Below are 16,137 nucleotides of genomic sequence, written 5' to 3'. Positions count from 1 at the left end.
GCTGTGCTATCTTTATTACTAAAGGCATTATATTGCCAACAAACCGTTTTGTAACAAATGGTATGATGCTCTTTAATTTTTCTTGTATCCACGATTGGCTGAAGTTTTGTGAAGTTAGTTTTTCCAATGTTTTCTTATAACTTTTAACTGCATCTGCTACACGAGTGAAGCATATGTAAATCTAGGAATTATCGCCCCATCACGTATAATTTTAAGGGCTTCGAAACCCCAGCTTACTTTTGCAGATTTTGAAAGAACATTGACCAACCTAATAGCATCTTCAGTTTTCTTTTGGTATGAGAATCCCAAGTCAGTTTACTATTAAAAGGAACTCCTCGGTATTTAAGCTGTTTAACTATTTTTGATGATCTACATAAAAATTATTTCAATTAATTAAGGTTTTTTTTAAGTTGAGATAAAAAAACATTAATTAATTGAAAGATATTAATTGGTCAAGTGGACCACGAAAACTAGTGAATTTAATAAATATTAATATTACGCAGCTTTCTTTTTTGTTTATTAAGAAAACCCTTGATTTGTATCCATTTGACTTAATTTTTTTAAATTTTACTCATACATTTATCCTGTTAAAGGCTTTGTTAACCATCAGTTGAATAATATAATAATAATTTTTTGGTTTTGATTAAAAAAAATTCATGTGGTTCTTAAAAAGAAGTAAATTCATTACATGTTTAAACATTTATTTGGAAGTTCGGGAATTCATACCAATCATCTTTTAAACGACATAAGTATACAAAGAAGATTAGTATTTTATAACATTTTATTATAAACCTCGCCATAATTATTTTTTCTTTTTTACATAATAATACATAATTGTCAAACAACTTGTAATTTCCAGAATTTGCTCCAATGTCCATTGGTGAACAGACAAAAAAGTGCCTCTAGACAATATTCTGCGATATTAATGTCCAATTATCGTTAACAACCATGTTCTTCAAAAATATTGTTGTTATTATCATTTATTTTTGTGTAAATAAACCGATTTTAATAAAAGGAGTTTCAAGAGTAAATGGTCGGATAGTCGAATAAAGCCAATATAAACAATGACAACAATTATTATACAAACAAGGTTTAATACGTGCTTGAATAAGGATTTAATAATGGTTTCATGGCTCAAAGGTTCTGGTTCAGTCTCGTATTTATTTTATGTGATCGTTTTTCTTTAAGCAACTAGGGGATGTTCAGTGTTTTCGTGCTTTCTAGAAGATAAAGAACTCTCAGGAATGTCGGTGTAGACAGCCAACCTTAAAATGTTTGATGGGAAATAATTCCCGACATATCAATCAGATTTGCTTTCCAAACGTCAAATAACTGCTCGACATTTCATACAATTTATTTGTTTGGAAGCTGTATGATATAAGTATGATATAATAAAACTGGTTCGGGATTAGAGATTTTATTTATAGTATAATGCATTTTTTGCCTAGACTGCAAATATAAAAGGGACATTTCGTTACTGAATAAAAATGGAATTGTTAAAATTTAGTTGCTTTTACAGCTCACTGAAAATATTTAAAACAACCACAATGTACAAACTGTACTCCGGAAGTATTATGATAATTTTTATTTTTTTATTTTTTTATTTTATATGAATTTATTTGAGTTATTTATATATATATTTTCCTTTTCCTTCCATCAAGTGAAAGTTAAGCCAATTGTTTAATCTGAATTCATTCTCAATCAAATCGCTTTTCATGAGGCTTTATTGCTCGATAACTCCTTTTAAGCATTGACTCGTCGGTTAAGTTTATTAAATTAATTAAGCAAATTCACTTTTTATTGGCGTGTTTGAAGCTTAGCGGGTTAATTTGATTTAATTTTCTTCTTGGCCGCTTTAGAAGAGGCGCTTTCACTGATGAAGAAACGTTTCCACAAATTCCATAGGAACCGATGGATTAGGGGTTTATTAAGTGTATAAAAATAACAGATCAAGACAGTATAACTAAACATATTTCTAAGTTTCGAAAATATTTCGCTAAAGATTATTACTTTTCAATTAATTAGTCTTTAATTAATTGAAAAGAATTTATTTGGTCAAGCGGACCACGAAACCTAATAAAAATAAATAGATTATTACGTTGTAACAATGTACTACTTAAGTTTTCTAAACTATTGAAGAAAAAATGTAAATAATGAAATTTTAATTATTTATACCTTTTAATTCTTACTTTCTCCCCCTACCATTCATCATATAATACATTTCTCTCCAAAATTTTCTCTTTTATATTTTTTATTATCGGGTTGTCCGGAAAATAATGCAGGATTTTAAGTTTTCATTAAAAAAAATCTATATAAAATATTCTGTTTACGTTTACAGGATTACTCATTTGTATGANAATACCAAAATCCTGCATTATTTTCCGGACAACCCAATATTATAAGTAAAAAGAAGAATAAATAAATAGGAATGCAGTGAATAATTAAATTGTGTAAAAATGTGCTTAAATACATGAAAAAGAATTCGTTATTAAGAAATAATAAGGTTTACACCAACCTTGAGATAATATTTTTGATGATGATAATTCATGAAATTCAACATCGTTTCTGGTTTAAACATGAACAGGAAAACAGATTTTAAAGTACATATTTTTGAAATTAATATTGATCTTTAATTTTTTTTGGTGTTGCCCTGGCATACATCCAAATGAAAACACTGTGAATAAAATGTCGTGTCCGAAAACCGAAAATCATTAAAATATAGAGCTTGAGTTTAGGAGGCTTAACTCTTTGTAGAACGTTATATTAGAGCAATTGCAATAAACACTGTCAATATTTCCTGAAGAGAAGAACTTCTCAACTCCCATTAGGGAACGATTCAGGGCACTTCAGCTAAGCCCCAAACTTCGGTTGGGTAGAATCAAGTATAACGTCCTGTTTTTGTATACTGTGACATTTCTTCTATACGTCTTTTTAAAAATCGTTTCATTTTTTATTACAGTTTTAAAATTTAAAAAAAAAATATGATAATAGTAATTCTGTAATTTGGTCGTTACCGACCATTTTGATCTGGTTATCCTCGATCGGATACAATGATGTAGTATACAGATGGCTCCAAAACAAACGAAGGAACCGGATCGGGCATTTTCTGTAAGCCCAAAACATGACCAATCAAACTCATACACTTCGGTCTTTCAAGCAGAAATACGTGCCCTCAACGCTTGTGCCTGGAAAATCTTCAAAGAGGTTACACTGTCAAAAAAAATCCTCATAAGATCTGATAGCCAAGCAGCCATTGAAACATTAGCATCTAAAAAAAAAATCAAAACACATCAAAATTAATCAGGGAATGCATCCAAAATCTCCAAAACTTGGGGAAACACAAGACCTGATGATATGTAAGGTGCCAGGGCACAGAGGAATTTTGGGTAACGAGAAAGCAGACAGACTGGCCAGTGGAGGATCCGCAAGACCTTACATAGGCCCCGAACCTATTTACTAACCGGTCACTGGCATCTGAGAAAACATCTACACAACATGGGCATATACAACGATGATCCCATCTGAAGATTATGTAATGACGAGGAGGAAACAGCCACCCATATCATCTTCGAATGCGAAGCAACAGCTCACTGGAGATTCAACCCAACACACGAAAAAATCTAGGGAATGAAACTGTAGCAGCGACAGTCAATGACTTCTAAGAAGAAGGATTGAGTCTGTTGTTCTGAACTAAGGAACTAGGAAGGTACAATAAACCAGAAGGCCGGGGAGCACAAACTCCGCTTCCTAGTATCCTCATTACCATACCATACCATCCTCGCTTTGTTGGTTAGTCAGTAGTTTCGACATTTCAGCATGTTCAGTGTAAAGTCTATGTCTAACGGACAAACCGCATTCAACAACCGCAGATCGCACTGAGAAATTTTTCAATAATGATTCTGTAATTTCATTACATAAAACGGAATGCATTTCATTTATGTAAATTGATTCTGATGATATGATGTCGTTTCACTACCAAGTGGTTGTTTTATCTCACGACTTCCAAATAATCTTAAATAACAATAAATAAAATATAAATTGAATTACCTAAGTTGATTTAATGAGGGCTTAATTCATTGGCTGATGAATTGAAAGTTTGATGGGTTTTCCTATGAATTGGTCTAGAAAGGCAAAAGAAATTAGAGTGCGAATTTGCAAATTCAACAGCCTCATTTCAACTCAAAACGATATTTATTTTGTGTTAGTGGTACCACTGTTAAATACGTTTTTTATTTTTAAGTTTTTAAAAAGTGCTTTGTTACATCGGACACAGTATTGTTTAAAAAACTGTAAAAAAAAGTTCAGCAACCATACTTAATGTCGATTTAGATAACTGGATACTAGTTCTATCAGTCTGAAAATATATTTACTGTATCACTTCAATATTTTATTGAAAAAATGTAACAATAAATAGTGAGTGATAAACAATAATTTTTTAAACTAATTAACAACTGAATATATTATTTAAGGAATGAAATCTCAGAATATATATTACATAAGTCTTAATTAATAATCAAACAATAATTATGTACCAGAGAAATTAAATTGGAGTTAGATCTGTAAAGAAATCTGCACATCTTGGAATTGTTTGTGAAGCTATAATCTCGCAGGACAAAAGAAAATAAATGAGAAAAAAAGAAAAAAAAAGATGGAATCCAACCAGCGTCGCCTGAGAGATATCTTTTCTTTCTTTAAATCACCATGTTGGCGTTTAATAATGAGAAAAGAATTAAAGATTGAAAATAAAATAAAAAATTGTGTATCAACCGCACATCAACTTACGCAACCGATTTTTCAGCCATCGTTGTCGACATAAAAATCAAAGCCGAAGTTTGTAATTTGGATGAAAGATGATATCGTGAAAAACATTTCCGAGCTAAATTCAGAACATTTACAACGGATTTATTTTAACCCGTCTTTGTTATATCGAAAGCAAGTTTTCGTTCTTAGAGAGACAATGCCTTGCCACACACCTTTCGTTTAAGAAAACAAAAGCGAGAGCTGGGAGAATCTGAAGAAATTGAGCTTCTACCTCACCCTACCTTTTGTCCGGACTTTACTTCATGAGAAAGTTTTTTTGCTTGTAATTTAGCTAAGATATCGGGTTACCGGGTAATTTTTCTATATAAACATGAAACTGGAATTGAGAAAAATTTACAATTTGGAATTCACACGACAACTAATTTACTATATTATAAATTTCAAAAAGAACTATTTTTTAACTACTGTAGCATAATGGAGAGGGGCAATTTTGCAAGAACGAATATCGTTCGGTGAAGAAATATAAAAATTCAATAGAGTGGCATTAAATAAATCGCAGAATAGCTCGGGTCTAATTAAAATGAAAAAAATTCTTGCTACTAGAGTATGAAAAATTCAGATGGTTTAAAAAAATAGAGATAGATAGATAGATAGATAGAGAAAGATAGAACGAGCGATATATATATATATATTAATNAGAGAGAGAGAGAGAGAGAGAGAGAGAGAGAGAGAGAGAGAGAGAGAGAGAGAGAGAGAGAGAGAGAAAGAGAGAAATATAGAATTCTGTTTATATTCACTCCCTCAGAGTACTTTTGCGAGAAAGACCTCGGAAATAGCCTAATAAGAGAGGACGCCGGTATGGGGTCTCCGTTAGGTACGGCGGGGTGGTGGATGGGTAAAAAAAGCCTAATAAGAGAATTTAGTTATTAATTTTAACGACTATTTATTACAGGGTGTAAAATAAAAGAGTACGAATTTTATTTTAGAATACATGTTTACTTATGTATTTATTTTTTACTGTTAATTATAATTATTTTTAATATTGTATAATCACCGTAAAATAAAATAAATTATTGTGTAATTAAAATAATTTCAATTTCCGGCCGACGGTGGTTGCCATGCTTGAATTCACGAACACTTTGTATCTAGGTCAAGAAAAAAGCAAATTCAGTGTTCACTGCCATGATTTCGACTTATTTTAAAGTCATCATCAGGGCAAGACAATCATCAATATGCCCGTAGATTGACAAATTTATGTTTTTTACAGGAGATCTCAAATTTCCTATAAGTCCTAGAAGTCCTAAGTACTGTTTTTCAACCATAACTTTTCTAGAGTTTTCGTGAGTGAAAAAGTGGTCTATACTTCTAGCACTTAAAACATGATTGAAATTTACTGAAACTATTTTTTAAAGGATTACATCTGTTATTAACAACTTTTTCTCCTTCTTCTTCTTTTATTCAAATAAGCACAAAATTTAAAACAATCTTTTTGTTATTTCGATGATTACTTCATTATCAGAGAAGAATAAACTAAATAATAAATATAAAAAAATAATTTTTAAGATGATAAATTCTTCAAATAATAAAACCGCTCTGAAGTGGTTTGAATTACTTATTTAATTAGTTTGTGGATGTTGTTATCAATATAGTTAGTATATGAATTTTTGATTTTATTTTAACTATGTCAATAGATCATATTCTTAAAAGAAAATAATGAAATTATACAGCCAATAAAAAACAAATATTGTAAAGTCTTGCAAATTACAATATTTTAAATGCATCATTTAAAATATTTTCTAATTGGAGGTTTATTAGAAAATAGAATTGTACTGTAATACGTTTTATGACATTTTGTATTTAACAAGCTACAATTTTGTTATTAAACTTTATGGTATATTGATATTCTCTGTTTTTTTAAGCATTAAATGTATGGGGAACAACAACGTTTTCCCCAACACTTTACAAATTTTAACGTGCATGTCGCTTTCCATATCCTTTCTTTTCAGTGAACAAAGTAAACGAAATTACAATAATGTAATAAAATGTGCGTTCACATGTAATTTCCAGTGCCTTGGCTAAGGGAGAAGAAACAATCTTAAATACAATTTTCACACACACACGCGCACAAATTATAAAACTAGAACGGGAACTGATAAAAGGTTTTTTTAGCGTGCCTTAGGCGTAGACAACTCCAGCGTCTTCTACAGCAGGAAATAAAATTTTCCACCCGCCCCCAGCGCGAATCAAGACCGGCAGTAAACAGGGAGCTTTAACTGGGTCAAGTGCAGAAATGCAGACCATCACCCACTCGGCGTAAAGCTCCGCTTTGAGAGTGATGCGAGGCTTATAATTTTTTTATGCCGTTTTCCATCTTTTATTCACCCTACAACAATAGCAAAGAGAGAGTTTTGTTCAACACATTTTGATGGTGTTGGGTGCTTGGGTTTAAATGCTTTAAACGATAAATGTATATAAAAAAAGATATGTACACCTTTTTTATGTAAATGTAAAATAAACATGTATTTCTTATGCTTATTGTTTTATAAACAAAAACAAATTTCATTTCCGTGTAGAATGGACGATCATACAATGTAATGTTATTATTCCTTAAATAAGTATTAAATAATTCTAACTTCTTGATAGAATAGACCAACAATTGTAATTGTAATGATGAGGTCGAGATTGTGGTCAAAGTTGGGGGTTTTTTAATCCAAAACTGTTCTGCCAAGCTTTCGGCTTTATTTAAAGTCACTCTCAGGATTGAATAACAAAACACGGGGACCGCGGTAGCCGAGTGATTAGCATGAGAGACTCTCACGACGCGGTCGTGGGTTCGATTCCCACCTTCGCCTCTGGCCCTTTTTTCACAATAACCCCCCCCTCCCCCCAAATTTGAACACACATATATGAATTGTCACATGGCTAATATGCATAGTTCATAACGCCCCCCCAAAAAAAAAAAAAAATTGAAAACATTCAGGAAACAGGACTAAAAATTATCCAAAATATGTTAATGATTTAAAATTATTTAATCACACTTTATTCTTCATTCAATTAATAATTCTTTTTATTTAAGGTTTTTGGTTGAGATGAAAAATTAGTGTCACGAGCGGGATTCGAACCCACGACCTTCCGCTCAATACTATCGGCGTACTTGAGCTGTCGTGAGTGGTCAGAGCAGCCCACTAGTCGTAGCCCCATAGTGCTTAATCAATTATGTCCGCTAAGCAAATATGGATTTATTCTTTATTTTCATGTTGTTTTAATTATTAACATATTTTTGATTATTTTCAGACTTGTTCCGTGTTGTTTTGTTTTTGTTAAAAAGAAAGATTGTTGGCTCATTGACTTTTATGCTTTACCATAAAACTACAGTTTTATTAGTCGTAAAAGGGAGGATTAATTACATGGCAAAGTAAGATAATGTTATTTTTTATTTATTTACAATACAAAAGCAAATATAAAAATAAAATCTATATTGTATTATCAGTGTCCTGAAATGTATGTTTTCAATTTTTTTTATAGTTCAGGCCCTGAGTTCAAATAAAGTCGAAAGCTTGGTATTATTGTTTTTGGATTATGAAACACCCCAACATTGACTAAAATCTCGATCACTGTTTCATTACAATTACATAATTCTGTTTTGTCTCGTTTAATTGGTTTTCTTATTACGGATGTATTAAATTATCGGTGAAACACAAAAAATCTATTCTTAGTATGTTTCCAGATTAACTTAACACCCGTTAATCTTAACACAACGTTAAGACTTATTACTTGCAGTTAAGCAGTTAAGAGGGAATTATAGTTTCTCATTAGTCACCAAGTAAAATGGTGATTATAATTTTGGTCCGTTGGGATTTAGAGATTATCGTGCTGCCACAAGGATGTACAGGAAGCGTTATGGCGAAAGGAGCCTGCGTCCTGATAACAAAGCAATTACTCGGTTGGTTGCCGGGGATGAACGGCACTAATAGGACCCGAGAGCATCAAGCTGTCTTGCATGATGCACACAGCACACCAACCACAACCGCAGGGTTCCATATGGGGTTGAAATATCTTTCTTATGTGTAATTTATTCGGACATAATATCATCAGTTGGGCTAAAGTACAATTTTCAGCTTTAAATAAACAGCGCGTTTCAAAAATCATGTTTTGGTACAAAAAAACTTAAAACAGTTTCATTATGATCTTCCTTAATTAATCAAATTGATATTTATCAAAATTAGTTTACAGATAATACAAATAATAATAAATACAACTAACTACTTCTTTTAAGAGCTTATACTTTCATTTGATAAATACTAGAGTAGATGCTTATTGGCACTGAGTATTTCATTCTGGAACCTGATTTTGTACTCTCTCGCATTCGGGATATATCGATGTATATTCTACTGATTATTTGACGATCGTGAGATGCGGTCTGGTGTGGCGTAGGTTTAGAAAAAAGTTTTCTTTAACGTGCCAACGTTTCGATCTTTATTGAGATCATCTTCAGGGCCTGGGATTTACAAACATTGTTTAAATTTTACAAATACACGTAGGATGTGGGAAAAAATGAATTTATATAATGCTAGAAATTTTAAATTCAATCAAAGTATTTGTACTCGCTCAAAGTGTTTGTGTTCTGGGTAGATGTGTCATTCTTGTGTGTCGTGATGAGAGTGCCAATGGATATTGATGTTTTATGTTTATATACGTTGGATTTTGAACGGGTGGGGCAGGAAGTCGGGATAGAAAGACATTTTCACATTAGGAGTCGGCTTCTTTGAGGAGAAAGGAGCCAAAAATAGGAAAAAATGGGTAATGGTTCGGCCTGATTATCCTTTCAGGATTATATAGACGGGGATAATTAGGGAAAGGAAAGCTAAATTGTTGGAGAATAGGCTATGTAGAAATGTTTGATGTGTGGAATGTGATGATAGTTGTATACGTTATAAGTTGTCTGTGATGTGTTGATGATTGGTATATGTATGTTATCGATATTGAATTTGATTAATAATATTAGCATAGCTACGACTCGGTTTACATGCGTCTGTTCTGTAATTGATGTTGTGTTTGTAATTGCTGTGTGTAAGTAGATGTAAACTATTTCTAAAAAGTTACGCTTATGTTTTCTGTGGGTAATTTTTTTTTATTGTTGAAGTCGAAATTGTGTTGGTGTTCAAAATGGTGGGTAGCAAGTGGTATAGAATTTTATTTGGTTTTTTGCAATCATAGATATGCTGCTTTACTCTCTTATCCAGTAAATCACGATCTCCGAATAATCATGAACTAACGTACTAAACACAAAATAGTAGTAATTATTCAATTCACATGAGATGCAAGTTATTGATTTTGAAAATGATGTTAAACTGACAAAAATATAGACTAGCTTCATCTTATTAAACAATCATGATAAAAATAGTCTTAAAACGTTAATGGAGTAATAAAGGTTAAATAAATTAAATTAAAAAAGTTAATTCACCCATCAATCGCCGTTCAAAGCCCAAGGAATTAAAGCCGGATACAGGTGTTCGTTATAAGGTGCAATTGCTTTTGTAAAATTAGTGAGCATAAATATAGACGAGACATAATTTTAATTGCTTCCTAATAAATTTCATTAAATAAAAACTTTAGTTTTAGCATCACATTGTACTAAGAAATTGGTATATAATGTTTTTAACATCACATCTCACAATTATAATTTTTTCATACAAAATGTAACCACTTATGTGATTGTTTACGTGTATCGAAAAAATGATCATTAGTCATTATTTAACCGTTTTAGGTAAGGTTTTGGTTGAAATGAAAAAGTTATACAACAAACAAAGATGCTACCTGACGGGGGACCATGATACTCTATATTCCGATGGTAACCGATCATCATTGACACGAAAACCAGGNACATATATATTTGTGTGAAAATAACTGTATTTATCTACGAAAATGGATACATGGGTATGCATGGTTTTCGTGTCAATGATGATCGGTTACCATCGGAATATAGAGTATCATGGTTCCCCGTCAGGTAGCATCCTCATTTGTTTTATGAGTGATATTTTAAAGCAAAAATTTACGAGATAATAGTAAGGAAACTGTTTCAGTTCTATGAACTTTGATGGTAAAGAATGAAGAGGAACCTTGCTGTTTGTCGGGGGGTAAAAAACGATTGTTTACAATTATTAGTCAGTGACTTATGATTGGTTATACGTGTAGAATAATGTAAATTTTTAATGTATCGCAGCGTAATACAATCTCATAAATATGTTATTAGTGGCTTTCCTTGTCTCTGATGATTACCCAATTCTCAGTGACAATATTGGAAGAGTCAGAGCAGTAAAAGGTCTCCGGCTAAGGCTTAACCCAGACAATTAATAGCTGGGGGGTTTTCTGTTTGTTCTAGCCTAGGCTCACCCGGCCAGTCATCAATTACTCCTTTCAAAAACCGAGTCATTGAGGACAAACAAATAACACATTCTTTTTCTTGAAGAATTTAATTGAATAGTTTTTGTCTTTCAATTCATTATAGTTACAATGTAATTGCTTATTGATTTTTTAAAGGACGTATGTAACATGTTTACTGTTGGCCAACGTGTAACGTCTTTATTTCATCATGTGATGGAAGTATTTATTGAACTTCACAACCTCTTTCATCTGAGGGGCGTCGGTGGCAGCAACGGTTTAGGCGTTGACGCAGCGCTCATCACTGTAAGGTAAAGGTCCAGGGTTCGAATCCACCCGCCCTGAATTCGAAATACTTACAAATGTTTTTTTTTCAAAAACACCGCCACCCCGAGGGTTTGATATAACCTCTTCTGTTGCGAACCCTCGTTAAAAAAAACCTTTTTTTTACAAAATGCCATTTTTGAAACGTATAACCTCTTAATAACCCCCATCCCGTTATCGAACGGTTATAACATAAAAATCTTAATTGAAATATGTGGTGTTTAGTGACCTTTAGTCAATGATTGTACGGAGATCGTGAGATGCGGTCTGTTGTGACGTGGCACTCTCAACACGACAGATAAGAATGAGACATCTACACGGAAAAAATACACTTTGAGCTCTGAAGATGATCTCAATAAAGATCGAAACGTTGGCACGATAAAGAAAATGCTTTTCTAAAACCTACGTCACACCAGACCGCATCTCATGATCTCCAAATAATCATTGACTAACTAGTCACTAAACACCACATATTATACAAAGTATTACTTGTTAAAAAAATATTGTGTCCAATAATAAAATTATATTAAATAAAATTATGGATTTAAAACCGTTTGTATTATTATTTTTCAAAATCCCTTAATTAAATTGACGAGTTAAAAAATAATATTTTTTAATAAATTGTAAATATAAAAATTGGCAATATCCCTCATTTCATTTTTGAGCTGTTTAGATGTTATTGATATCGTAAAAAGTGCCTGTATTTATTATTAGATTTTTTCGAATATTTAGTTGTATCCTAACACATTAATTTCAGTTTTGCTTTTTACATGAATTATTGATTCAAAATAATTAGCCGTTTTTCAATGACACATTATTCGGTGATCGCAATTAAATTTTATTTTTAAAGACAATGCTATTAACGCTGCAAAGACATTAAAATTGATAAATTACAGGTGGAAAGGATGAGGGTAATGGTCCAAGAAAAATAAGTTTTTGAGCCACGCCTACCTTTTGAACTTTATTAGGCCTTCCTCAGAGTAGCTCATGGCCAATTTAAAACAAATGATAGTGGCAGAGTTTTAGAAAGTCAGTGTAAAAAGAATTGGTGAAAATACATTAATATTTTATTCGCAGTATGATCGAAAAACTTCCGGTACAATAATTTGTTTTTACATTTACTTATATGCTTAAAAATGGACCACCCAATTCCCCTGAGGAAGACATAGTAAAGGTCAAAAGCCGCCAGGGCATAAAAACATGCTTTTCTCGGACCATTTCTCTGATACTTCACACATGTAAGTTTCATTAGTCGATATTTGCATCATTTATAAAATGGATAAAGTAAGGCTTAGAGGTCTAAAAGGTTCTTTTGTAATAAAATTTAAAATATTTAAAAAATTAACCATTATATTACTACATTGGTTTTCAATGTACATGTATGGTGTAGATTTAGTAAACTTGAGATATTTTATAAAATATAACCGACTAATTTTACAAAAATCTAGAAAATAGTTATATATTATAAAAAATAGGGGATTAAAACTAAGAAGCAATTTGAAGGATAAACTTTATTGCTAACTCTCTTCTTGGTGGAAAAACGTCTAAGGTAATTCAATGGGGTGTTTCTCACATTATTTCAAACTTGTATGTCGAGCTTGACCAGGACCTTTAGATAATGACGGAATTTACCCAATTATAAATATATCAGTATCCAGTACTGGAACAGAAGAAAAACTATCAACAACATAAAACCAACGAGAAATTATGCTCAAGGCATTGTCAAGCTGACGTAACGGCTGTATAACCTTGAAACACTGCTGATGTCAGGAGAATGTGCCATATACTGCACAATTTAAGAATCTTTGTGTGCGTGTAAAGTTTCCTTATGGCTCATATTATTTCTCCACTCGGACACCAACTTCCCACCTCAACCCACCTTTTGAAATTTGGTTTTGAAAGAGGTTATTTGGTCAATTGGACTACGAAATCTAATGGATTTAATAAGCAAAATGAAGTATATCTTCATTTGTCGCCGAGAATCGAATAGATTACGCTACATTTGAAAAATGGCAAAAAGGAGGGAAAATTCGAAAGGTGGGGTTGAGATGGAAAGTTAGTGACCGAGTGGATCGAGTTCACGACACCTCAAGTGGTAGAGCAGCGGCGTATCTAGCCGAAGATCATGGGTTCGAATCCCGCTCGTGACACTGACTTTTTTATCTCAACTAAAAACGTTCCTTAATTGAAAGATATTAATTTGTCCACGAAAACTAGTGAAAGTAAGTAATAACCTTTTTGTTCATGAATAAGACGATTAACAGAATTGATATATTTTGTATATTACGCTTTTGTAGAGGCGATTACAGCCGCAATGAAAATCAGTGGTTATCATCACTTGTGTTAATCGTCATCTCTAGGCCTCATCAGGATTGTTTAATCCTGATCGGCCTCATCACAGGTTTTCCACCCTGTGCGAACAGGTGACAATAGGCTACATGTAAATGTTTAAACACCCTCAGCACAGTTTCCAGCCATTAGCAAATTGGACAGTCAAATCGTCGTGATTAGTCCATTGCCATTCCGCACAAATAGATATATTTTCCGCTGAAATGTGTTTCGAAAACAACGCTGTTAACTGCAATTAAAAACTTGAGCGGATTTATTGCGTTTCTTTCCGAACTTTCAACTCGAAGAAAAATTACAGTTTAAAAGTGCTCTCATAATTTTATTTTTATAAAGATTAAAGACTTGTTTAAAAAAATGATTGATGTTACTCTAACCACCGAAATCGTCTGTCAAATTTGCTTTTCTCATATATAAAAACTAGAATTAATTACCATCAGTAACTCACTGAGAGGTCAAAAAAGTGGCCACTCTTAATAGTTTTAACTATCCTTTAGAGTTTAGACAATTCTTCATTGAATGTGATCCAACAACATTGAATGTGAACAATATTTGCTCCTTAAAGTATTAGAGGTAAATAAAACTCAGATAAAATCTCCCACTTGTGTGTGCAATATTGGATTTTGTAAATATATTTTTGACTATTGTCAATCTCTTTTCTTTTGTTTTTCTGTAAAGCTTCTCCATCCCGATGGTTTGATCATCATTATTTTACATCATTAATTTTTATTACTTATTTAAATAAAATACTAGGTAAAATTAAAAAATAAATAAAAAAGTTTGCTCTTACATTGTTGAAATTCCTGTCTTCCTCCTAGGATACAAGCTGAACTGGAAAGAAGGTACATACGATTTATAATATGTTTATTTTTATAAATTAATGTTTCTATTGGATGTTCTAGCCCCCATACCTCGATTGTTATTTTTAACCTTTCAAATGGAAAAAATACATAATGCAATTTTTATTATGTTAATTTACGGCGTTTCTACAATAAAATTTTTTTAGTTTTATCCTACGATGGAAACTTTCTTACATTAAAATGAACCCAAAGCCCCATAAAAATTTAAGCTCCCCATCATCTTATCGTCCTATTAGTTTGTTACCCGTTCCTTCTAAAATATTCGAAAAATTAATTTACAAAAGAATTATCTCTATTGCTATTTTAAACAACATTTTACCAGACCATCAATTTGGCTTTCGAACCCATCAATCCACCACTCATCAACCACAGAGTTACAGATTTCATTACTTCATGTCTCGAGCAGAAACTGTACGCGACTGGAATGTTTTTAGATTTTTCCCAGGCCTTCGACAAAGTGTGGTATGAGGGATTATTTTAAATTAAAATTATTTTTACCCCAGGTCTGATTATAAAATCAAACTTTAACGAGAGATTTTTTACAGTGAACCAGTGTATGGAGACTTTTGGGATGGAAGAAGTGCTTGCAGGTGTGCCACAAGGATCAATACTCGCTTCGATGTACACAATTTTTACTTCTGATACGCCCAGAGATGAAAATGCACTTACCGCCAAATCTGTAGATTTAACAAGTCGTCCGTCATCTACACAAGCATCAATTATGTTATAAAATCAAATATCAACAATTGAAAAATGGAGCAATCTTTGGAAAATAAAGTTAACCCCTCAAGTCGTGAGACTTTTCCTAGCATATGTACTTATACAATGAACGTGTTCATCAATCCTACAAAGTAACTATTTAGGACTTACATTTAATAAAAGACTAACTTGGAATCCATAAACTCTCAGCAAATGATTAAAAATGCTTTATTACCTTCCCAACCGACAATCAAAATTACTATTAAAGTGAAAACTTTCGACATACACATCCTACTCAAATCTATTTGGATGTATGGGTGCCAAGTTTATGGATCGGCCAAATATTTCAATATTCAAAGAATAAAAGGTTTTCAATCCACAATTTTATGACTAATTGTTTTGCCCCTTTTTACATAAACAATAACACACTTCAGAACGATCTTCACTCTTTTCATCTATCAAAACATATTACAAATACTTTCACAGTAAATTACAAAATCACACTAACACACAAATACGATTCCCGCAATAACCAGGTAAGCTACTTAAAATAATGTGGATAAGAGACTTCTTACATAAATAATATCATTTTTACCTAGTGATTTTTTTGCTGAATGTCGCTATACAAATGTACAACTTCATCGGTGAATGTCTTGTTGAATCTTTTTGGGAGAAAAACTCTTATTGTAGAATCTCGAATAAAAAACAAGCACAGATAGCCTCTTTTTGCTTCTCAGTTGCTCCATCTTTTTATGTAGATATGAAT

General features: G+C 32.2%; 1 long non-coding RNA gene across 1 annotated transcript in view; it reads left to right on the top strand.

Moving 5' to 3' along the window:
- Window positions 1-16,137, top strand: part of LOC106668496 — a 53,777-nt gene extending 37,640 nt beyond the window's left edge. Inside the window, exon 3 of the long non-coding RNA XR_001340755.2 lies at window positions 15,218-16,137. This is a non-coding gene — a long non-coding RNA (uncharacterized LOC106668496). The remainder of the gene's footprint in view (window positions 1-15,217) is intronic.

Source organism: Cimex lectularius, unplaced genomic scaffold, assembly GCF_000648675.2.
Source record: "Cimex lectularius strain Harlan isolate CLEC.00 unplaced genomic scaffold, Clec_2.1 scaffold144, whole genome shotgun sequence".
NCBI classification, from domain to species: domain Eukaryota; kingdom Metazoa; phylum Arthropoda; class Insecta; order Hemiptera; family Cimicidae; genus Cimex; species Cimex lectularius.
Note: the sequence above shows the minus strand (reverse complement) of the source record. Positions and strands in the feature narration are given on the sequence as shown.